The 24939-nt window shown below is 33.7% G+C and overlaps 21 non-coding genes across 21 annotated transcripts; all 21 read right to left on the bottom strand.

Annotated features, from left to right (window-relative positions):
* Positions 1-576: 576 nt before the first annotated feature.
* TRNAS-GCU (transfer RNA serine (anticodon GCU)) lies at positions 577-658 on the bottom strand. The gene has a single exon. It is a non-coding gene; the product is annotated as a tRNA-Ser (tRNA).
* Positions 659-2205: 1547 nt separating this feature from the next.
* TRNAS-GCU (transfer RNA serine (anticodon GCU)) lies at positions 2206-2287 on the bottom strand. Its single transcript has one exon. It is a non-coding gene; the product is annotated as a tRNA-Ser (tRNA).
* Positions 2288-3041: 754 nt separating this feature from the next.
* TRNAS-GCU (transfer RNA serine (anticodon GCU)) lies at positions 3042-3123 on the bottom strand. Its single transcript has one exon. It is a non-coding gene; the product is annotated as a tRNA-Ser (tRNA).
* Positions 3124-3896: 773 nt separating this feature from the next.
* On the bottom strand, positions 3897-3978 carry TRNAS-GCU (transfer RNA serine (anticodon GCU)). The gene has a single exon. It is a non-coding gene; the product is annotated as a tRNA-Ser (tRNA).
* A 760-nt stretch (positions 3979-4738) lies between these two features.
* On the bottom strand, positions 4739-4820 carry TRNAS-GCU (transfer RNA serine (anticodon GCU)). Its single transcript has one exon. It is a non-coding gene; the product is annotated as a tRNA-Ser (tRNA).
* A 753-nt stretch (positions 4821-5573) lies between these two features.
* TRNAS-GCU (transfer RNA serine (anticodon GCU)) lies at positions 5574-5655 on the bottom strand. The gene has a single exon. It is a non-coding gene; the product is annotated as a tRNA-Ser (tRNA).
* Positions 5656-7202: 1547 nt separating this feature from the next.
* Positions 7203-7284, bottom strand: TRNAS-GCU (transfer RNA serine (anticodon GCU)). Its single transcript has one exon. It is a non-coding gene; the product is annotated as a tRNA-Ser (tRNA).
* Positions 7285-8038: 754 nt separating this feature from the next.
* Positions 8039-8120, bottom strand: TRNAS-GCU (transfer RNA serine (anticodon GCU)). The gene has a single exon. It is a non-coding gene; the product is annotated as a tRNA-Ser (tRNA).
* Positions 8121-9664: 1544 nt separating this feature from the next.
* Positions 9665-9746, bottom strand: TRNAS-GCU (transfer RNA serine (anticodon GCU)). The gene has a single exon. It is a non-coding gene; the product is annotated as a tRNA-Ser (tRNA).
* Positions 9747-10500: 754 nt separating this feature from the next.
* On the bottom strand, positions 10501-10582 carry TRNAS-GCU (transfer RNA serine (anticodon GCU)). The gene has a single exon. It is a non-coding gene; the product is annotated as a tRNA-Ser (tRNA).
* Positions 10583-12128: 1546 nt separating this feature from the next.
* On the bottom strand, positions 12129-12210 carry TRNAS-GCU (transfer RNA serine (anticodon GCU)). Its single transcript has one exon. It is a non-coding gene; the product is annotated as a tRNA-Ser (tRNA).
* Positions 12211-13756: 1546 nt separating this feature from the next.
* On the bottom strand, positions 13757-13838 carry TRNAS-GCU (transfer RNA serine (anticodon GCU)). The gene has a single exon. It is a non-coding gene; the product is annotated as a tRNA-Ser (tRNA).
* Positions 13839-15384: 1546 nt separating this feature from the next.
* TRNAS-GCU (transfer RNA serine (anticodon GCU)) lies at positions 15385-15466 on the bottom strand. The gene has a single exon. It is a non-coding gene; the product is annotated as a tRNA-Ser (tRNA).
* A 1546-nt stretch (positions 15467-17012) lies between these two features.
* On the bottom strand, positions 17013-17094 carry TRNAS-GCU (transfer RNA serine (anticodon GCU)). The gene has a single exon. It is a non-coding gene; the product is annotated as a tRNA-Ser (tRNA).
* Positions 17095-18653: 1559 nt separating this feature from the next.
* Positions 18654-18735, bottom strand: TRNAS-GCU (transfer RNA serine (anticodon GCU)). The gene has a single exon. It is a non-coding gene; the product is annotated as a tRNA-Ser (tRNA).
* Positions 18736-19502: 767 nt separating this feature from the next.
* Positions 19503-19584, bottom strand: TRNAS-GCU (transfer RNA serine (anticodon GCU)). The gene has a single exon. It is a non-coding gene; the product is annotated as a tRNA-Ser (tRNA).
* Positions 19585-20339: 755 nt separating this feature from the next.
* On the bottom strand, positions 20340-20421 carry TRNAS-GCU (transfer RNA serine (anticodon GCU)). The gene has a single exon. It is a non-coding gene; the product is annotated as a tRNA-Ser (tRNA).
* A 1558-nt stretch (positions 20422-21979) lies between these two features.
* TRNAS-GCU (transfer RNA serine (anticodon GCU)) lies at positions 21980-22061 on the bottom strand. The gene has a single exon. It is a non-coding gene; the product is annotated as a tRNA-Ser (tRNA).
* Positions 22062-22816: 755 nt separating this feature from the next.
* TRNAS-GCU (transfer RNA serine (anticodon GCU)) lies at positions 22817-22898 on the bottom strand. Its single transcript has one exon. It is a non-coding gene; the product is annotated as a tRNA-Ser (tRNA).
* Positions 22899-23653: 755 nt separating this feature from the next.
* On the bottom strand, positions 23654-23736 carry TRNAS-GCU (transfer RNA serine (anticodon GCU)). The gene has a single exon. It is a non-coding gene; the product is annotated as a tRNA-Ser (tRNA).
* Positions 23737-24491: 755 nt separating this feature from the next.
* TRNAS-GCU (transfer RNA serine (anticodon GCU)) lies at positions 24492-24574 on the bottom strand. Its single transcript has one exon. It is a non-coding gene; the product is annotated as a tRNA-Ser (tRNA).
* Positions 24575-24939: the final 365 nt, after the last annotated feature.

Genomic DNA, 24939 nt, shown 5'->3' with positions numbered 1-24939 from the left:
CCACCATCATCCACCTCACAAACAAAAATGATTTTTAATACTTCTGGCCAATAACATGACCTTCTCTGTAAAAGTAATGTATTAATTTTCACTAAATGTGTTCTTTGCTTGTCTTTAATGAAGTGACAGACTATGTTACATGAGTTACAGTAATTTGAAATCTCTGCAAATATTACAAACATCACCATTTAGAGTTTGCTGTCACTGTAATGTAAACAAGAAAATTATGCAGGAATAAGGTTTAACCTATATTAAGGGCTCTGCTGTAGAAAATTTTAACTGCATCCCATATCAGTTTAACAAAGCCCAAGAAATGTAATAGACTTTAATCATCTAAACATAAATTATTTTAACCTATACTTCTGAGCTAATCCACCATCATGGGGAAATAAAGCATTTGCAAAATAAATTCTGGATAGTAGTATTTACATTGCATGTTCAACTATCAAGACACTTGCTCATGTTTACCATCTTAAAGTAGACTTCTTGATTTGACTTGTTTATTTTGGCCATTTGTTTGTCAGCTTTTGTAGCAGTATTTGTAAAAATGCCTCTTCTACCTAAAAAGCATTCTAACGATGAGGATGGTATTTGAACCCATGCATGCAGAGCACAATGCATTAGCAGTCCATCGCCTTAACCACTCGGCCACCTCGTCTCATTGGTATGCAATATGGCAAACTTTCCAACACCACTTGTTATACTTCAAAGTCAATTCTTTATGTTCTTGTAGATTGTGTCATTTTCACAATCACGAGCTTGATAGCAAGTCGACTTTCAACCATCCTTGGCTTTAGGAACATTTATTTAATTTTAACAGATACTTGTGAACAAATCCACCATCATCCACCTCACAAACAAAAATTATTTTTAATACTTCTAGCCAATAACATGACCTTCTCTGTAAAAGTAATGTATTATTTTTCACTAAATGTGTTCTATACTTGTCTTTAATGAAGTGACAGACTATGTTACATGAGTTACAGTAATTTGAAATCTCTGCAAATATTACAAACATCACCATTTAGAGTTTGCTGTCACTGTAATGTAAACAAGAAAATTATGCAGGAATAAGGTTTAACCTATATTAAGGGCTTTTCTCTGCTGTAAAATTTTTTAACTGCACCCCATATCAGTTTAACAAAGCCCAAGAAATGTCATAGACTTTAATTAGCTAAAAATAAAAATTTTTAACCTATACTTGTGAGCTAATCCACCATCATGGGGAAATAAAGCATTTGCAAAATAAATTCTAGATAGTAGTATTGACATTGCATGTTCAAATATCAAGACACTTGCTCATGTTTACCATCTTAAATTAGACTTCTTTATTTTGGCCATTTTTGTGTCAGCTTCACTTGTTGGTTTATGAAGCAGTATTTGGGATTTGAACCCATGCGTGCAGAGCACAATGGATTAGCAATCCATTAACCTTAATCACTCGGCCACCTCGTCTCACTGTTATGCAATCTGGCAAACTTTCCAACACCACTTGTTATACTTCAAAGTCAATTCTTTATGTTCTTGTAGATTGTGTCATTTTCACAATCACGAGCTTGATAGTAAGTCGACTTTCAACCATCCTTGGCTTTAGGAACATTTATTTAATTTTAACTGATACTTGTGAACAAATCCACCATCATCCACCTCACAAACAAAAATGATTTTTAATTCTTCTGGCCAATAACATGACCTTCTCTGTAAAAGTAATGTATTAATTTTCACTAAATGTGTTCTATGCTTGTCTTTAATGAAGTGACAGACTATGTTACATGAGTTACAGAAATTTCAAATCTCTGCAAATATTACAAACATCACCATTTAGAGTTTGCTGTCACTGTAATGTAAACAAGAAAATTATGCAGGAATAAGGTTTAACCTATATTAAGGGCTCTGCTGTAGAAAATTTTAACTGCATCCCATATCAGTTTAACAAATCCCAAGAAATGTCAAAGACTTTATCTAAACATAAATCATTTTAACCTATACTTGTGAGCTAATCCACCATCATGGGGAAATAAAGCATTTGCAAAATAAATTCTGGATAGTAGTATTGACATTGCATTTTCAAATATCAAGACACTTGCTCATGTTTACCATCTTAAAGTAGACTTCTTGATTTGACTTGTTTATTTTGGCCATTTGTGTGTCAGCTTTTGTAGCAGTATTTGTAAAAATGCCTTTTCTACCTAAAAAGCATTATGACGACGAGGATGGGATTTGAACCCATGCGTGCATAGCACAATGGACCAGCAGTCCATCGCCTTAACCACTCGGCCACCTCATCTCACTGGTATGCAATCTGGCAAATTTTCCAACACCACTTGTTATACTTCAAAGTCAATACTTTATGTTCTTGTAGATTGTGTCATTTTCACAATCACGAGCTTGATAGCAAGTCGACTTTCAACCATCCTTGGCTTTAGGAACATTTATTTAATTTTAACTGATACTTGTGAACAAATCCACCATCATCCACCTCACAAACAAAAATGATTTTTAATACTTCTGGCCAATAACATGACCTTCTCTGTAAAAGTAATGTATTAATTTTCACTAAATGTGTTCTTTGCTTGTCTTTAATGAAGTGACAGACTATGTTACATGAGTTACAGTAATTTGAAATCTCTGCAAATATTACAAACATCACCATTTAGAGTTTGCTGTCACTGTAATGTAAACAAGAAAATTATGCAGGAATAAGGTTTAACCTATATTAAGGGCTCTGCTGTAGAAAATTTTAACTGCATCCCATATCAGTTTAACAAAGCCCAAGAAATGTAATAGACTTTAATCATCTAAACATAAATTATTTTAACCTATACTTCTGAGCTAATCCACCATCATGGGGAAATAAAGCATTTGCAAAATAAATTCTGGATAGTAGTATTTACATTGCATGTTCAAATATCAAGACACTTGCTCATGTTTACCATCTTAAAGTAGACTTCTTGATTTGACTTGTTTATTTTGGCCATTTGTTTGTCAGCTTTTGTAGCAGTATTTGTAAAAATGCCTCTTCTACCTAAAAAGCATTCTAACGACGAGGATGGTATTTGAACCCATGCATGCAGAGCACAATGGATTAGCAGTCCATCGCCTTAACCACTCGGCCACCTCGTCTCATTGGTATGCAATATGGCAAACTTTCCAACACCACTTGTTATACTTCAAAGTCAATTCTTTATGTTCTTGTAGATTGTGTCATTTTCACAATCACGAGCTTGATAGCAAGTCGACTTTCAACCATCCTTGGCTTTAGGAACATTTATTTAATTTTAACTGATACTTGTGAACAAATCCACCATCATCCACCTCACAAACAAAAATGATTTTTAATACTTCTAGCCAATAAAATGACCTTCTCTGTAAAAGTAATGTATTATTTTTCACTAAATGTGTTCTATACTTGTCTTTAATGAAGTGACAGACTATGTTACATGAGTTACAGTAATTTGAAATCTCTGCAAATATTACAAACATCACCATTTAGAGTTTGCTGTCACTGTAATGTAAACAAGAAAATTATGCAGGAATAAGGTTTAACCTATATTAAGGTTTTTTAACAGCTGTAAAAAAATTTAAACTGCACCCCATATCAGTTTAACAAAGCCCAAGAAATGTCATAGACTTTAATTATCTAAACATAAATTATTTTAACCTATACTTGTGAGCTAATACACCATCATGGGGAAATAAAGCATTTGCAAAATAAATTCTAGATAGTAGTATTGACATTACATGTTCAAATATCAAGACACTTGCTCATGTTAACCATCTTAAAGTAGACTTCTTGATTTGATTTGTTTATTTTGGCCATTTTTGAGTCAGCTTCACTTGCTGGTTTATGAAGCAGTATTTGTAAAAATGCCTCTTCTACCTAAAGAGCATTGTGACAACAAGGATGGGATTTGAACCCATGCATGCAGAGCACAATGGATTAGCAATCCATCGCCTTAAGCACTCGGCCACCTCATCTCACTGGTATGCAATCTGGCAAACTTTCCAACACCACTTGTTATACTTCAAAGTCAATTCTTTATGTTCTTGTAGATTGTGTCATTTTCACAATCACGAGCTTGATAGCAAGTCGACTTTCAACCATCCTTGGCTTTAGGAACATTTATTTAATTTTAAACGAAACTTGTGAACAAATCCACCATCACCAACCTCACAAACAAAAATGATTTTTAATTCTTCTGGCCAATAACATGACCTTCTCTGTAAAAGTAATGTATTAATTTTCACTAAATGTGTTCTATGCTTGTCTTTAATGAAGTGACAGACTATGTTACATGAGTTACAGAAATTTCAAATCTCTGCAAATATTACAAACATCACCATTTAGAGTTTGCTGTCACTGTAATGTAAACAAGAAAATTATGCAGGAATAAGGTTTAACCTATATTAAGGGCTCTGCTGTAGAAAATTTTAACTGCATCCCATATCAGTTTAACAAATCCCAAGAAATGTCATAGACTTTATCTAAACATAAATCATTTTAACCTATACTTGTGAGCTAATCCACCATCATGGGGAAATAAAGCATTTGCAAAATAAATTCTAGATAGTAGTATTGACATTGCATTTTCAAATATCAAGACACTTGCTCATGTTTACCATCTTAAAGTAGACAAAGTAGACTTCTTGATTTGACTTGTTTATTTTGGCCATTGGTGTGTGAGCTTTTGTAGCAGTATTTGGAAAAAATGCCTTTTCTACCTAAAATGCATTATGACGACGAGGATGGGATTTGAACCCATGTGTGCATAGCACAATGGTCCAGCAGTCCATCGCCTTAACCACTCGGCCACCTCATCTCACTGGTATGCCATCTGGCAAATTTTCCAACACCACTTGTTATACTTCAAAGTCAATACTTTATGTTCTTGTAGATTGTGTCATTTTCACAATCACGAGCTTGATAGCAAGTCGACTTTCAACCATCCTTGGCTTTAGGAACATTTATTTAATTTTAACTGATACTTGTGAACAAATCCACCATCATCCACCTCACAAACAAAAATGATTTTTAATACTTCTGGCCAATAACATGACCTTCTCTGTAAAAGTAATGTATTAATTTTCACTAAATGTGTTCTTTGCTTGTCTTTAATGAAGTGACAGACTATGTTACATGAGTTACAGTAATTTGAAATCTCTGCAAATATTACAAACATCACCATTTAGAGTTTGCTGTCACTGTAATGTAAACAAGAAAATTATGCAGGAATAAAGTTTAACCAAAATAAGGGCTCTGCTGTAGAAAATTTTAACTGCATCCCATATCAGTTTAACAAAGCCCAAGAAATGTAATAGACTTTAATCATCTAAACATAAATTATTTTAACCTATACTTCTGAGCTAATCCACCATCATGGGGAAATAAAGCATTTGCAAAATAAATTCTGGATAGTAGTATTTACATTGCATGTTCAACTATCAAGACACTTGCTCATGTTTACCATCTTAAAGTAGACTTCTTGATTTGACTTGTTTATTTTGGCCATTTGTTTGTCAGCTTTTGTAGCAGTATTTGTAAAAATGCCTCTTCTACCTAAAAAGCATTCTAACGATGAGGATGGTATTTGAACCCATGCATGCAGAGCACAATGGATTAGCAGTCCATCGCCTTAACCACTCGGCCACCTCGTCTCATTGGTATGCAATTTGGCAAACTTTCCAACACCACTTGTTATACTTCAAAGTCAATTCTTTATGTTCTTGTAGATTGTGTCATTTTCACAATCACGAGCTTGATAGCAAGTCGACTTTCAACCATCCTTGGCTTTAGGAACATTTATTTAATTTTAACAGATACTTGTGAACAAATCCACCATCATCCACCTCACAAACAAAAATTATTTTTAATACTTCTAGCCAATAACATGACCTTCTCTGTAAAAGTAATGTATTATTTTTCACTAAATGTGTTCTATACTTGTCTTTAATGAAGTGACAGACTATGTTACATGAGTTACAGTAATTTCAAATCTCTGCAAATATTACAAACATCACCAATTAGAGTTTGCTGTCACTGTAATGTAAACAAGAAAATTATGCAGGAATAAGGTTTAACCTATATTAAGGGCTCTGCTGTAAAAAAAATTTAACTGCACCCCATATCAGTTTAACAAAGCCCAAGAAATGTCATAGACTTTATTTACCTAAAAATAAATTCTTTTAACCTATACTTGTGAGCTAATCCACCATCATGGGGAAATAAAGCATTTGCAAAATAAATTCTAGATAGTAGTATTGACATTGCATGTTAAAATATCAAGACACTTGCTCATGTTTACCATCTTAAATTAGACTTCTTTATTTTGGCCATTTTTGTGTCAGCTTCACTTGTTGGATTATGAAGCAGTATTTGGGATTTGAACCTATGCGTGCAGAGCACAATGGATTAGCAATCCATTAACCTTAACCACTCGGCCACCTCGTCTCACTGTTATGCAATCTGGCAAACTTTCCAACACCACTTGTTATACTTCAAAGTCAATTCTTTATGTTCTTGTAGATTGTGTCATTTTCACAATCACGAGCTTGATAGTAAGTCGACTTTCAACCATCCTTGGCTTTAGGAACATTTATTTAATTTTAACCGATACTTGTGAACAAATCCACCATCATCCACCTCACAAACAAAAATGATTTTTAATACTTCTGGCCAATAACATGACCTTCTCTGTAAAAGTAATGTATTAATTTTCACTAAATGTGTTCTATGCTTGTCTTTAATGAAGTGACAGATTATGTTACATGAGTTACAGTAATTTCAAATCTCTGCAAATATTACAAACATCACCATTTAGAGTTTGCTGTCACTTTAATGTAAACAAGAAAATTAAGCAGGAATAAGGTTTAACCTATATTAAGGGCTCTGCTGTAAAAAATTTTAACTGCACCCCATATCAGTTTAACAAAGCCCAAGAAATGTCATAGACTTTAATTATCTAAACATAAATTCTTTTAACCTATACTTGTGAGCTAATCCACCATCATGGGGAAATAAAGCATTTGCAAAATAAATTCTAGATAGTAGTATTGAAATTGTATGTTCAAATATCAAGACACTTGCTCATGTTTACCATCTTAAAGTAGACTTCTTTATTTTGGCCATTTTTGTGTCAGCTTCACTTGTTGGTTTATGAAGCAGTATTTGTAAAACTGCCTCTTCTACCTAAAGAGCATTGTGACGACAAGGATGGGATTTGAACCCATGCGTGCAGAGCACAATGGATTAGCAGGCTATCGCCTTAACCACTCGGCCACCTCGTCTCGCTAGTACGCAATCTGGCAATCTTTCCAACACCACTTGTTATACTTCAAAGTCAATTCTTTATGTTCTTGTAAATTTTGTAATTTTCACAATCACGAGCTTGATAGTAAGTTGACTTTCAACCATCCTTGGCTTTAGGAACATTTATTTAATTTTAACCGATACTTGTGAACAAATGCACCATCATCCACATCACAAACAAAAATGATTTTTAATACTTCTGGCCAATAACATGACCTTCTCTGTAAAAGTAATGTAAGAATTTTCACTAAATGTGTTCTATGCTTTTCTTTAATGAAGTGACAGACTATGTTACATGAGTTACAGTAATTTCAAATCTCTGCAAATATTACAAACATCACCATTTAGAGTTTGCTGTCACTTTAATGTAAACAAGAAAATTAAGCAGGAATAAGGTTTAACCTATATTAAGGGCTCTGCTGTAAAATTTTTTAACTGCATCCCATATCAGTTTAACAAAGCCCAAGAAATGTCATAGACTTTAATTATCTAAACATAAATCATTTTAACCTATGCTTGTGAGCTAATCCACCATCATGGGGAAATAAAGCATTTGCAAAATAAATTCTAGATAGTAGTATTGACATTGCATGTTCAAATATCAAGACACTTGCTCATGTTTACCATCTTAAAGTAGACTTCTTGATTTGACTTGTTTATTTTGGCCATTTGTGTGTCAACTTTTGTAGCAGTATTTGTAAAAATGCCTCTTCTACCTAAAAAGCAATGTGACGACGAGGATGGGATTTAAACCCATGCGTGCAGAGCATAATGGATCAGCAGTCCATCGCCTTAGCCACTCGGCCACCTTGTCTCATTGGTATGCAATCTGGCAAACTTTCCAACACCACTTGTTGTACTTCAAAGTCAATTCTTTATGTTCTTGTAGATTGTGTCATTTTCACAATCACGAGCTTGATAGTAAGTCGACTTTCAACCATCCTTGGCTTTAGGAACATTTATTTAATTTTAACCGATACTTGTGAACAAATCCACCATCATCCACCTCACAAACAAAAATGATTTTTAATACTTCTGGCCAATAACATGACCTTCTCTGTAAAAGTAATGTATTAATTTTCACTAAATGTGTTCTATGCTTGTCTTTAATGAAGTGACAGTCTGTTACATGAGTTACAGTAATTTCAAATCTCTGCAAATATTACAAACATCACCAATTAGAGTTTGCTGTCACTGTAATGTAAACAAGAAAATTATGCAGGAATAAGGTTTAACCTATATTAAGGGCTCTGCTGTAAAAAAAAATTAACTGCACCCCATATCAGTTTAACAAAGCCCAAGAAATGTCATAGACTTTAATTATCTAAACATAAATTCTTTTAACCTATACTTGTGAGCTAATCCACCATCATGGGGAAATAAAGCATTTGCAAAATAAATTCTAGATAGTAGTATTGACATTTCATGTTCAAATATCAAGACACTTGCTCATGTTTACCATCTTAAAGTAGACTTCTTTATTTTGGCCATTTTTGTGTCAGCTTCACTTGTTGGTTTATGAAGCAGTATTTGGGATTTGAACCCATGCGTGCAGAACATAATGGAATAGCAATCCATTGCCTTAACCACTCGGCCACCTCATCTCACTGTCATACAATCTGGCAAACTTTCCAACACCACTTGTTATACTTCAAAGTCAATTCTTTATGTTCTTGTAGATTGTGTCATTTTCACAATCACGAGCTTGATAGTAAGTCGACTTTCAACCATCCTTGGCTTTAGGAACATTTATTTAATTTTAACCGATACTTGTGAACAAATCCACCATCATCCACCTCACAAACAAAAATGATTTTTAATACTTCTGGCCAATAACATGACCTTCTCTGTAAAAGTATTGTATTAATTTTCACTAAATGTGTTCTATGCTTGTCTTTAATGAAGTGACAGATTATGTTACATGAGTTACAGTAATTTCAAATCTCTGCAAATATTACAAACATCACCATTTATAGTTTGCTGTCACTTTAATGTAAACAAGAAAATTAAGCAGGAATAAGGTTTAACCTATATTAAGGGCTCTGCTGTAAAAATTTTTAACTGCATCCCATATCAGTTTAACAAAGCCCAAGAAATGTCATAGACTTTAATTATCTAAACATAAATCATTTTAACCTATACTTGTGAGCTAATCCACCATCATGGGGAAATAAAGCATTTGCAAAATAAATTCTAGATAGTAGTATTGACATTGCATGATCAAATATCAAGACACTTGCTCATGTTTACCATCTTAAAGTAGACTTCTTGATTTGACTTGTTTATTTTGGCCATTTGTGTGTCAACTTTTGTAGCAGTATTTGTAAAAATGTCTCTTCTACCTAAAAAGCATTGTGACGACGAGTATGGGATTTGAACCCATGCGTGCAGAGCATAATGGATCAGCAGTCCATCGCCTTAGCCACTTGGCCACCTTGTCTCACTGGTATGCAATCTGGCAAACTTTCCAACACCACTTGTTATACTTCAAAGTCAATTCTTTATGTTCTTGTAGATTGTGTCATTTTCACAATCACGAGCTTGATAGTAAGTCGACTTTCAACCATCCTTGGCTTTAGGAACATTTATTTAATTTTAACCGATACTTGTGAACAAATCCACCATCATCCACCTCACAAACAAAAATGATTTTTAATACTTCTGGCCAATAACTTGACCTTCTCTGTAAAAGTAATGTATTAATTTTCACTAAATGTGTTCTATGCTTGTCTTTAATGAAGTGACAGACTATGTTACATGAGTTACAGTAATTTCAAATCTCTGCAAATATTACAAACATCACCAATTAGAGTTTGCTGTCACTGTAATGTAAACAAGAAAATTAAGCAGGAATAAGGTTTAACCTATATTAAGGGCTCTGCTGTAAAAAAATTTAACTGCATCCCATATCAGTTTAACAAAGCCCAAGAAATGTCATAGACTTTAATTATCTAAACATAAATCATTTTAACCTATACTTGTGAGCTAATCCACCATCATGGGGAAATAAAGCATTTGCAAAATAAATTCTAGATAGTAGTATTGACATTGCATGTTCAAATATCAAGACACTTGCTCATGTTTACCATCTTAAAGTAGACTTCTTTATTTTGGCCATTTTTGTGTCAGCTTCACTTGTTGGTTTATGAAGCAGTATTTGTAAAAATGCCTCTTCTACCTAAAGATCATTGTGACGACGAGGATGGGATTTGAACCCATGCTTGCAGAGCATAATGGATTAGCAGTCCATCACCTTAGCCACTCGGCCACCTCATCTAACTGTTATGCAATCTGGCAAACTTTCCAACACCACTTGTTATACTTCAAAGTCAATTCTTTATGTTCTTGTAGATTGTGTCATTTTCACAATCACGAGCTTGATAGTAAGTCGACTTTCAACCATCCTTGGCTTTAGGAACATTTATTTAATTTTAACCGATACTTGTGAACAAATCCACCATCATCCACCTCACAAACAAAAATGTTTTTTAATACTTCTGGCCAATAACATGACCTTCTCTGTAAAATTAATGTATTAATTTTCACTAAATATGTTCTATGCTTGTCTTTAATGAAGTGACAGACTATGTTACATGAGTTACAGTAATTTCAAATCTCTTCAAATATTACAAACATCACCAATTAGAGTTTGCTGTCACTGTAATGTAAACAAGAAAATTATGCAGGAATAAGGTTTAACCTATATTAAGGGCTCTGCTGTAAAAAAAATTTAACTGCACCCCATATCACTTTAACAAAGCCCAAGAAATGTCATAGACTTTAATTATCTAAACATAAATTATTTTAACCTATACTTGTGAGCTAATCCACCATCATGGGGAAATAAAGCATTTGCAAAATAAATTCTAGATAGTAGTATTGACATTGCATGTTCAAATATCAAGACACTTGCTCACGTTTACCAACTTAAAGTAGACTTCTTTATTTTGGCCATTTTTGTGTCAGCTTCAATTGTTGGATTATGAAGCAGTATTTGGGATTTGAACCTATGCGTGCAGAACACAATGGATTAGCAATCCATTGCCTTAACCACTCGGCCACCTCGCCTCACTGGTATGTAATCTGGCAAACTTTCCAACACCACTTGTTATACTTCAAAGTCAATTCTTTATGTTCTTGTAGATTGTGTCATTTTCACAATCACGAGCTTGATAGTAAGTCGACTTTCAACCATCCTTGGCTTTAGGAACATTTATTTAATTTTAACCGATACTTGTGAACAAATCCACCATCATCCACCTCACAAACAAAAATGATTTTTAATACTTCTGGCCAATAACATGACCTTCTCTGTAAAAGTAATGTATTAATTTTCACTAAATGTGTTCTATGCTTGTCTTTAATGAAGTGACAGTCTATGTTACATGAGTTACAGTAATTTCAAATCTCTGCAAATATTACAAAGATCACCAATTAGATTTTGCTGTCACTGTAATGTAAACAAGAAAATTATGCAGGAATAAGGTTTAACCTATATTAAGGGCTCTGCTGTAAAAAAATTTAACTGCACCCCATATCAGTTTAACAAAGCCCAAGAAATGTCATAGACTTTAATTATCTAAACATAAATCATTTTAACCTATACTTGTGAGCTAATCCACCATCATGGGGAAATAAAGCATTTGCAAAATAAATTCTAGATAGTAGTATTGACATTGCATGTTCAAATATCAAGACACTTGCTCATGTTTACCATCTTAAAGTAGACTTCTTTATTTTGGCCATTTTTGTGTCAGCTTCACTTGTTGGTTTATGAAGCAGTATTTGTAAAAATGCCTCTTCTACCTAAAGATCATTGTGACGACGAAGATGGGATTTGAACCCATGCTTGCAGAGCATAATGGATTAGCAGTCCATCACCTTAGCCACTCGGCCACCTCATCTAACTGGTATGCAATCTGGCAAACTTTCCAACACCACTTGTTATACTTCAAAGTCAATTCTTTATGTTCTTGTAGATTGTGTCATTTTCACAATCACGAGCTTGATAGTAAGTCGACTTTCAACCATCCTTGGCTTTAGGAACATTTATTTAATTTTAACCGATACTTGTGAACAAATCCACCATCATCCACCTCACAAACAAAAATGTTTTTTAATACTTCTGGCCAATAACATGACCTTCTCTGTAAAAGTAATGTATTAATTTTCACTAAATATGTTCTATGCTTGTCTTTAATGAAGTGACAGACTATGTTACATGAGTTACAGTAATTTCAAATCTCTGCAAATATTACAAACATCACCAATTAGAGTTTGCTGTCACTGTAATGTAAACAAGAAAATTATGCAGGAATAAGGTTTAACCTATATTAAGGGCTCTGCTGTAAAAAAAATTTAACTGCACCCCATATCACTTTAACAAAGCCCAAGAAATGTCATAGACTTTAATTATCTAAACATAAATTCTTTTAACCTATACTTGTGAACTAATCCACCATCATGGGGAAATAAAGCATTTGCAAAATAACTTCTAGATAGTAGTATTGACATTGCATGTTCAAATATCAAGACACTTGCTCACATTTACCAACTTAAAGTAGACTTCTTTATTTCGGCCATTTTGTGTCAGCTTCAATTGTTGGATTATGAAGCAGTATTTGGGATTTGAACCTATGCGTGCAGAACACAATGGATTAGCAATCCATTGCCTTAACCACTCGGCCACCTCGTCTCACTGGTATGCAATCTGGCAAACTTTCCAACACCACTTGTTATACTTCAAAGTCAATTCTTTATGTTCTTGTAGATTGTGTCATTTTCACAATCACGAGCTTGATAGTAAGTCGACTTTCAACCATCCTTGGCTTTAGGAACATTTATTTAATTTTAACCGATACTTGTGAACAAATCCACCATCATCCACCTCACAAACAAAAAATGATTTTTAATACTTCTGGCCAATAACATGACCTTCTCTGTAAAAGTAATGTATTAATTTTCACTAAATGTGTTCTATGCTTGTCTTTAATGAAGTGACAGATTATGTTACATGAGTTACAGTAATTTCAAATCTCTGCAAATATTACAAACATCACCATTTAGAGTTTGCTGTCACTTTAATGTAAACAAGAAAATTAAGCAGGAATAAGGTTTAACCTATATTAAGGGCTCTGCTGTAAAAATTTTTAACTGCACCCCATATCAGTTTAACAAAGCCCAAGAAATGTCATAGACTTTAATTATCTAAACATAAATTCTTTTAACCTATACTTGTGAGCTAATCCACCATCATGGGGAAATAAAGCATTTGCAAAATAAATTCTAGATAGTAGTATTGAAATTGTATGTTCAAATATCAAGACACTTGCTCATGTTTACCATCTTAAAGTAGACTTCTTTATTTTGGCCATTTTTGTGTCAGCTTCACTTGTTGGTTTATGAAGCAGTATTTGTAAAACTGCCTCTTCTACCTAAAGAGCATTGTGACGACAAGGATGGGATTTGAACCCATGCGTGCAGAGCACAATGGATTAGCAGGCTATCGCCTTAACCACTCGGCCACCTCGTCTCACTAGTACGCAATCTGGCAATCTTTCCAACACCACTTGTTATACTTCAAAGTCAATTCTTTATGTTCTTGTAGATTTTGTAATTTTCACAATCACGAGCTTGATAGTAAGTTGACTTTCAACCATCCTTGGCTTTAGGAACATTTATTTAATTTTAACCGATACTTGTGAACAAATGCACCATCATCCACATCACAAACAAAAATGATTTTTAATACTTCTGGCCAATAACATGACCTTCTCTGTAAAAGTAATGTAAGAATGTTCACTAAATGTGTTCTATGCTTTTCTTTAATGAAGTGACAGACTATGTTACATGAGTTACAGTAATTTCAAATCTCTGCAAATATTACAAACATCACCATTTAGAGTTTGCTGTCACTGTAATGTAAACAAGAAAATTATGCAGGAATAAGGTTTAACCTATATTAAGGGCTCTGCTGTAAAAAAATTTTAACTGCATCCCATATCAGTTTAACAAAGCCCAAGAAATGTCATAGACTTTAATTATCTAAACATAAATTCTTTTAACCTATACTTGTGAGCTAATCCACCATCATGGGGAAATAAAGCATTTGCAAAATAAATTCTAGATAGTAGTATTGACATTGCATGTTCAAATATCAAGACACTTGCTCACGTTTACCAACTTAAAGTAGACTTCTTTATTTTGGCCATTTTTGTGTCAGCTTCAATTGTTGGATTATGAAGCAGTATTTGGGATTTGAATCTATGCGTGCAGAACACAATGGATTAACAATCCATTGCCTTAACCACTCGGCCACCTCGTCTCACTGGTATGCAATCTGGCAAACTTTCCAACACCACTTGTTATACTTCAAAGTCAATTCTTTATGTTCTTGTAGATTGTGTCATTTTCACAATCACGAGCTTGATAGTAAGTCGACTTTCAACCATCCTTGGCTTTAGGAACATTTTTTTAATTTTAACCGATACTTGTGAACAAATCCACCATCATCCACCTCACAAACAAAAATGATTTTTAATACTTCTGGCCAATAACATGACCTTCTCTGTAAAAGTAATGTATTAATTTTCACTAAATGTGTTCTATGCTTGTCTTTAATGAAGTGACAGATTATGTTACATGAGTTACAGTAATTTCAAATCTCTGCAAATATTACAAACATCACCATTTAGAGTTTGCTGTCACTTTAATGTAAACAAGAAAATTAAGCAGGAATAAGGTTTAACCTATATTAAGGGCTCTGCTGTAAAAAATTTTAACTGCACCCCATATCAGTTTAACAAAGCCCAAGAAATGTCATAGACTTTAATTATCTAAACATAAATTCTTTTAACCTATACTTGTGAGCTAATCCACCATCATGGGGAAATAAAGCATTTGCAAAATAAATTCTAGATAGTAGTATTGAAATTGTATGTTCAAATATCAAGACACTTGCTCATGTTTACCATCTTAAAGTAGACTTCTTTATTTTGGCCATTTTTGTGTCAGCTTCACTTGTTGGTTTATGAAGCAGTATTTGTAAAACTGCCTCTTCTACCTAAAGAGCATTGTGACAACAAGGATGGGATTTGAACCCATGCGTGCAGAGCACAATGGATTAGCAGGCTATCGCCTTAACCACTCGGCCACCTCGTCTCACTAGTACGCAATCTGGCAATCTTTCCAACACCACTTGTTATACTTCAAAGTCAATTCTTTATGTTCTTGTAGATTTTGTAATTTTCACAAACACGAGCTTGATAGTAAGTTGACTTTCAACCATCCTTGGCTTTAGGAACATTTATTTAATTTTAACCGATACTTGTGAACAAATGCACCATCATCCACCTCACAAACAAAAATGATTTTTAATACTTCTGGCCAATAACATGACCTTTTCTGTAAAAGTAATGTAAGAATTTTCACTAAATGTGTTCTATGCTTTTCTTTAATGAAGTGACAGACTATGTTACATGAGTTACAGTAATTTCAAATCTCTGCAAATATTACAAACATCACCATTTAGAGTTTGCTGTCACTGTAATGTAAACAAGAAAATTATGCAGGAATAAGGTTTAACCTATATTAAGGGCTCTGCTGTAAAAATTTTTTAACTGCATCCCATATCAGTTTAACAAAGCCCAAGAAATGTCATAGACTTTAATTATCTAAACATAAATCATTTTAACCTATACTTGTGAGCTAATCCACCATCATGGGGAAATAAAGCATTTGCAAAATAAATTCTAGATAGTAGTATTGACATTGCATGTTCAAATATCAAGACACTTGCTCATGTTTACCAACTTAAAGTAGACTTCTTTATTTTGGCCATTTTTGTGTCAGCTTCAATTGTTGGATTATGAAGCAGTATTTGGGATTTGAACCTATGCGTGCAGAACACAATGGATTAGCAATCCATTGCCTTAACCACTCGGCCACCTCTTCTCACTGGTATGCAATCTGGCAAACTTTCCAACACCACTTGTTATACTTCAAAGTCAATTCTTTATGTTCTTGTAGATTGTGTCATTTTCACAATCACGAGCTTGATAGTAAGTCGACTTTCAACCATCCTTGGCTTTAGGAACATTTATTTAATTTTATCCGATACTTGTGAACAAATCCACCATCATCCACCTCACAAACAAAAATGATTTTTAATACTTCTGGCCAATAACATGACCTTCTCTGTAAAAGTAATGTATTAATTTTCACTAAATGTGTTCTATGCTTGTCTTTAATGAAGTGACAGATTATGTTACATGAGTTACAGTAATTTCAAATCTCTGCAAATATTACAAACATCACCATTTAGAGTTTGCTGTCACTTTAATGTAAACAAGAAAATTAAGCAGGAATAAGGTTTAACCTATATTAAGGGCTCTGCTGTAAAAAAATTTAACTGCACCCCATATCAGTTTAACAAAGCCCAAGAAATGTCATAGACTTTAATTATCTAAACATAAATTCTTTTAACCTATACTTGTGAGCTAATCCACCATCATGGGGAAATAAAGCATTTGCAAAATAAATTCTAGATAGTAGTATTGAAATTGTATGTTCAAATATCAAGACACTTGCTCATGTTTACCATCTTAAAGTAGACTTCTTTATTTTGGCCATTTTTGTGTCAGCTTCACTTGTTGGTTTATGAAGCAGTATTTGTAAAACTGCCTCTTCTACCTAAAGAGCATTGTGACGACAAGGATGGGATTTGAACCCATGCATGCAGAGCACAATGGATTAGCAGGCCATCGCCTTAACCACTCGGCCACCTCGTCTCACTAGTATGCAATCTGGCAATCTTTCCAACACCACTTGTTATACTTCAAAGTCAATTCTTTATGTTCTTGTAGATTTTGTAATTTTCACAATCACGAGCTTGATAGTAAGTTGACTTTCAACCATCCTTGGCTTTAGGAACATTTATTTAATTTTAACCGATACTTGTGAACAAATGCACCATCATCCACATCACAAACAAAAATGATTTTTAATACTTCTGGCCAATAACATGACCTTCTCTGTAAAAGTAATGTAAGAATTTTCACTAAATGTGTTCTATGCTTTTCTTTAATGAAGTGACAGACTATGTTACATGAGTTACAGTAATTTCAAATCTCTGCAAATATTACAAACATCACCATTTAGAGTTTGCTGTCACTTTAATGTAAACAAGAAAATTATGCAGGAATAAGGTTTAACCTATATTAAGGGCTCTGCTGTAAAAATTTTTTAACTGCATCCCATATCAGTTTAACAAAGCCCAAGAAATGTCATAGACTTTAATTATCTAAACATAAATCATTTTAACCTATACTTGTGAGCTAATCCACCATCATGGGGAAATAAAGCATTTGAAAAATAAATTCTAAATAGTAGTGTTGACATTGCATGTTCAAATATCAAGACACTTACTCATGTTTACCATCTTAAAGTAGACTTCTTGATTTAACTTGTTTATTTTGGCCATTTTTGTGTCAGCTTTACTTGTTGGTTTATGAAGCAGTATTTTGGATTTGAACCCATGCGTGCAGAGAACAGTGGATTAGCAATCCATTGCCTTAACCACTTGGCCACCTCGTCTCACTGGTATGCAATCTGGCAAACTTTCCAACACCACTTGTTATACTTCAAAGTCAATTCTTTATGTTCTTGTAGATTGTGTCATTTTCACAATCACGAGCTTGATAGTAAGTCGACTTTCAACCATCCTTGGCTTTAGGAACATTTATTTAATTTTAACCGATACTTGTGAACAAATCCACCATCATCCACCTCAAAAACAAAAATGATTTTAATACTTCTGGCCAATAACATGACCTTCTCTGTAAAAGTAATGTATTAATTTTCACTAAATGTGTTCTATGCTTGTCTTTAATGAAGTGACAGATTATGTTACATGAGTTACAGTAATTTCAAATCTCTGCAAATATTACAAACATCACCATTTAGAGTTTGCTGTCACCGTAATGTAAACAAGAAAATTATGCAGGAATAAGGTTTAACCTATATTAAGGGCTCTGCTGTAAAAATTTTTTAACTGCATCCCATATCAGTTTAACAAAGCCCAAGAAATGTCATAGACTTTAATTATCTAAACATAAATTCTTTTAACCTATACTTGTGAGCTAATCCACCATCATGGGGAAATAAAGCATTTGCAAAATAAATTCTAGATAGTAGTATTGACATTGCATGTTCAAATATCAAGACACTTGCTCATGTTTACCATCTTAAAGTAGACTTCTTTATTTTGGCCATTTTTGTGTCAGCTTCACTTGTTGGTTTATGAAGCAGTATTTGTAAAAATGCCTTTTCTACCTAAAGAGCATTGTGACGACAAGGATGGGATTTGAACCCATGCGTGCAGAGCACAATGGATTAGCAGGCTATCGCTTTAACCACTCGGCCACCTCGTCTCACTAGTACGCAATCTAGCAATCTTTCCAACACCACTTGTTATACTTCAAAGTCAATTCTTTATGTTCTTGTAGATTGTGTAATTTTCACAATCACGAGCTTGATAGTAAGTTGACTTTCAACCATCCTTGGCTTTAGGAACATTTATTTAATTTTAACCGATACTTGTGAACAAATCCACCATCATCCACATCACAAACAAAAATTATTTTTAATACTTCTGGCCAATAACATGAACTTCTCTGTAAAAGTAATGTTTTAATTTTCACTAAATGTGTTCTATGCTTTTCTTTAATGAAGTGACAGACTATGTTACATGAGTTACAGTAATTTCAAATCTCTGCAAATATTACAAACATCACCATTTAGAGTTTGCTGTCACTGTAATGTAAACAAGAAAATTATGCAGGAATAAGGTTTAACCTATATTAAGGGCTCTGCTGTAAAAAAAATTTAACTGCATCCCATATCAGTTTAACAAAGCCCAAGAAATGTCATAGACTTTAATTATCTAAACATAAATCATTTTAACCTATACTTGTGAGCTAATCCACCATCATTGGGAAATAAAGCATTTGAAAAATAAATTCTAAATAGTAGTATTGACATTGCATGTTCAAATATCAAGACACTTGCTCATGTTTACCATCTTAAAGTAGACTTCTTGATTTGACTTGTTTATTTTGGCCATTTTTGTGTCAGCTTCACTTGTTGGTTTATGAAGCAGTATTTGTAAAAAGCTTCTTCTACCTAAAGAGCATTGTGACGACAAGGATGGGATTTGAACCCATGCGTGCAGAGAACAATGGATTAGCAATTCATTGCCTTAACCACTCGGCCACCTCGTCTCACTGATATGCAATCTGGCAAACTTTCCAACACCACTTGTTATACTTCAATGTCAATTCTTTATGTTCTTGTAGATTGTGTCATTTTCACAATCACGAGCTTGATAGTAAGTCGACTTTCAACCATCCTTGGCTTTAGGAACATTTATTTAATTTTAACCGATACTTGTGAACAAATCCACCATCATCCACCTCACAAACAAAAATGATTTTTAATACTTCTGGCCAATAACATGACCTTCTCTGTAAAAGTAATGTATTAATTTTCACTAAATGTGTTCTATGCTTGTCTTTAATGAAGTGACAGATTATGTTACATGAGTTACAGTAATTTCAAATCTCTGCAAATATTACAAACATCACCATTTAGAGTTTGCTGTCACTGTAATGTAAACAAGAAAATTAAGCAGGAATAAGGTTTAACCTATATTAAGGGCTCTGCTGTAAAAAAATTTTAACTGCATCCCATATCAGTTTAACAAAGCCCAAGAAATGTCATAGACTTTAATTATCTAAACATAAATCATTTTAACCTATACTTGTGAGCTAATCCACCATCATGGGGAAATAAAGCATTTGCAAAATAAATTCTAGATAGTAGTATTGACATTGCATGTTCAAATATCAAGACACTTGCTCATGTTTACCATCTTAAAGTAAACTTGTTTATTTTGGCCATTTTTGTGTCAGCTTCACTTGTTGGTTTATGAAGCAGTATTTGTAAAACTGCCTCTTCTACCTAAAGAGCATTGTGACGACAAGTATGGGATTTGAACCCATGCGTGCAGAGAACAATGGATTAGCAGGCTATCGCCTTAACCACTCGGCCACCTCGTCTCACTAGTACGCAATCTGGCAATCTTTCCAACACCACTTGTTATACTTCAAAGTCAATTCTTTATGTTCTTGTAGATTATGTATTTTTCACAATCACGAGCTTGATAGTAAGTTGACTTTCAACCATCCTTGGCTTTAGGAACATTTATTTAATTTTAACCGATACTTGTGAACAAATCCACCATCATCCACATCACAAACAAAAATTATTTTTAATATTTCTGGCCAATAACATGACCTTCTCTGTAAAAGTAATGTATTAATTTTCACTAAATGTGTTCTATGCTTTTCTTTAATGAAGTGACAGACTATGTTACATGAGTTACAGTAATTTCAAATCTCTGCAAATATTACAAACATCACCATTTAGAGTTTGCTGTCACTGTAATGTAAACAAGAAAATTATGCAGGAATAAGGTTTAACCTATATTAAGGGCTCTGCTGTAAAAAAAATTTAACTGCATCCCATATCAGTTTAACAAAGCCCAAGAAATGTCATAGACTTTAATTATCTAAACATAAATCATTTTAACCTATACTTGTGAGCTAATCCACCATCATGGGGAAATAAAGCATTTGAAAAATAAATTCTAAATAGTAGTATTGACATTGCATGTTCAAATATCAAGACACTAGCTCATGTTTACCATCTTAAAGTAGACTTCTTGATTTGACTTGTTTATTTTGGCCATTTTTGTGTCAGCTTCACTTGTTGGTTTATGAAGCAGTATTTGGGATTTGAACCAATGCGTGCAGAGCACAATGGATTAGCAAAACATTGCCTTAACCACTCGGCCACCTTGTCTCACTGGTATGCAATCTGGCAAACTTTCCAACACCACTTGTTATACTTCAAAGTCAATTCTTTATGTTCTTGTAGATTGTGTCATTTTCACAATCACGAGCTTGATAGTAAGTCGACTTTCAACCATCCTTGGCTTTAGGAACATTTATTTAATTTTAACCGATACTTGTGAACAAATCCACCATCATCCACCTCACAAACAAAAATGATTTTTAATACTTCTGGCCAATAACATGACCTTCTCTGTAAAAGTAATGTATTAATTTTCACTAAATGTGTTCTATGCTTGTCTTTAATGAAGTGACAGATTATGTTACACGAGTTACAGTAATTTCAAATCTCTGCAAATATTACAAACATCACCATTTAGAGTTTGCTGTCACTGTAATGTAAACAAGAAAATTAAGCAGGAATAAGGTTTAACCTATATTAAGGGCTCTGCTGTAAAAAATTTTAACTGCATCCAATATCAGCTTAACAAAGCCCAAGAAATGTCATAGACTTTAATTATCTAAACATAAATCATTTTAACCTATACTTGTGAGCTAATCCACCATCATGGGGAAATAAAGCATTTGCAAAATAAATTCTAGATAGTAGTATTGACATTGCATGTTCAAATATCAAGACACTTGCTCATGTTTACCATCTTAAAGTAGACTTCTTTATTTGACTTGTTTATTTTGGCCATTTGTGTGTCAACTTTTGTAGCAGTATTTGTAAAAATGCCTCTTCTACCTAAAAGCATTGTGACGACGAGGATGGGATTTGAACCCATACGTGCAGAGCATAATGGATTAGCAGTCCATCGCCTTAGCCACTTGGCCACCTTGTCTCACTGGTATGCAGTCTGGCAAACTTTCCAACACCACTTGTTATATTTCAAAGTCAATTCTTTATGTTCTTGTAGATTGTGTCATTTTCACAATCACGAGCTTGATAGTATGTCGACTTTCAACCATCCTTGGCTTTAGGAACATTTATTTAATTTTAACCGATACTTGTGAACAAATCCACCATCATCCACCTCACAAACAAAAATGATTTTTAATACTTCTGGCCAATAACATGACCTTCTCTGTAAAAGTAATGTATTAATTTTCACTAAATGTGTTCTATGCTTGTCTTTAATGAAGTGACAGACTATGTTACATGAGTTACAGTAATTTCAAATCTCTGCAAATATTACAAACATCACCAATTAGAGTTTGCTGTCACTGTAATGTAAACAAGAAAATTATGCAGGAATAAGGTTTAACCTATATTAAGGGCTCTGCTGTAAAAAAAAATTAACTGCACCCCATATCAGTTTAACAAAGCCCAAGAAATGTCATAGACTTTAATTATCTAAACATAAATTATTTTAACATATACTTCTGAGCTAATCCACCATCATGGGGAAATAAAGCATTTGCAAAATAAATTCTAGATAGTAGTATTGACATTGCATGTTCAAATATCAAGACACTTGCTCATGTTTACCATCTTAAAGTAGACTTCTTTATTTTGGCCATTTTTGTGTCAGCTTCACTTGTTGGTTTATGAAGCAGCATTTGTAAAAATGCCTCTTCTACCTAAAGAGCATTGTGACGACGAGGATGGGATTTGAACCCATGCTTGCAGAGCATAATGGATTAGCAGTCCATCGCCTTAGCCACTCGGCCACCTCATCTCACTGGTATGCTATCTGGAAAACTTTCCAACACCACTTGTTATACTTCAAAGTCAATTCTTTATGTTCTTGTAGATTGTGTAATTTTCACAAACACGAGCTTGATAGTAAGTCGACTTTCAACCATCCTTGGCTTTAGGAACATTTATTTAATTTTAACCGATACTTGTGAACAAATCCACCATCATCCACCTCACAAACAAAAATGATTTTTAATACTTCTGGCCAATAACATGACCTTCTCTGTAAAAGTAATATATTAATTTTCACTAAATGTGTTCTATGCTTGTCTTTAATGAAGTGACAGACTATGTTACATGAGTTACAGTAATTTGAAATCTCTGCAAATATTACAAACATCACCAATTAGAGTTTGCTGTCACTGTAATGTAAACAAGAAAATTATGCAGGAATAAGGTTTAACCTATATTAAGGGCTCTGCTGTAAAAAATTTTTAACTGCACCCCATATCAGTTTAACAAAGCCCAAGAAATGTCATAGACTTTAATTATCTAAACATAAATTCTTTTAACCTATACTTGTGAGCTAATCCACCATCATGGGGAAATAAAGCATTTGCAAAATAAATTCTAGATAGTAGTATTGACATTGCATGTTCAAATATCAAGACACTTGCTCATGTTTACCATCTTAAAGTAGACTTCTTTATTGTGGCCATTTTTGTGTCAGCTTCACTTGTTGGTTTATGAAGCAGTATTTGTAAAACTGCCTCTTCTACCTAAAGAGCATTGTGACGACAAGGATGGGATTTGAACCCCATGCGTGCAGAGCACAATAGATTAGCAGGCTATCGCTTTAACCACTCGGCCACCTCGTCTCACTAGTACGCAATCTGGCAATCTTTCCAACACCACTTGTTATACTTCAAAGTCAATTCTTTATGTTCTTGTAGATTGTGTAATTTTCACAATCACGAGCTTGATAGTAAGTTGACTTTCAACCATCCTTGGCTTTAGGAACATTTATTTAATTTTAACCGATACTTGTAAACAAATCCACCATCATCCACATCACAAACAAAAATTATTTTTAATACTTCTGGCCAATAACATGACCTTCTCTGTAAAAGTAATGTTTTAATTTTCACTAAATGTGTTCTATGCTTTTCTTTAATGAAGTGACAGACTATGTTACATGAGTTACAGTAATTTCAAATCTCTGCAAATATTACAAACATCACCATTTAGAGTTTGCTGTCACTGTAATGTAAACAAGAAAATTATGCAGGAATAAGGTTTAACCTATATTAAGGGCTCTGCTGTAAAAAATTTTTAACTGCATCCCATATCAGTTTAACAAAGCCCAAGAAATGTCATAGACTTTAATTATCTAAACATAAATCATTTTAACCTATACTTGTGAGCTAATCCACCATCATGGGGAAATAAAGCATTTGAAAAATAAATTCTAAATAGTAGTATTGACATTGCATGTTCAAATATCAAGACACTTGCTCATGTTTACCATCTTAAAGTAGACTTCTTTATTTTGGCCATTTTTGTGTCAGCTTCACTTGTTGGTTTATGAAGCAGTATTTGTAAAACTGCCTCTTCTACCTAAAGAGCATTGTGACGACAAGGATGGGATTTGAACCCCATGCGTGCAGAGCACAATAGATTAGCAGGCTATCGCTTTAACCACTCGGCCACCTCGTCTCACTAGTACGCAATCTGGCAATCTTTCCAACACCACTTGTTATACTTCAAAGTCAATTCTTTATGTTCTTGTAGATTGTGTAATTTTCACAATCACGAGCTTGATAGTAAGTTGACTTTCAACCATCCTTGGCTTTAGGAACATTTATTTAATTTTAACCGATACTTGTGAACAAATCCACCATCATCCACATCACAAACAAAAATTATTTTTAATACTGCTGGCCAATAACATGACCTTCTCTGTAAAAGTAATGTTTTAATTTTCACTAAATGTGTTCTATGCTTTTCTTTAATGAAGTGACAGACTATGTTACATGAGTTACAGTAATTTCAAATCTCTGCAAATATTACAAACATCACCA

The sequence above is a fragment of the Pseudophryne corroboree genome, chromosome 11 (genome assembly GCF_028390025.1).
Source record: "Pseudophryne corroboree isolate aPseCor3 chromosome 11, aPseCor3.hap2, whole genome shotgun sequence".
NCBI classification, from domain to species: domain Eukaryota; kingdom Metazoa; phylum Chordata; class Amphibia; order Anura; family Myobatrachidae; genus Pseudophryne; species Pseudophryne corroboree.
The sequence above is the reverse complement of the archived record's forward strand: the minus strand, read 5'-3'. Positions and strand labels throughout refer to the sequence as shown.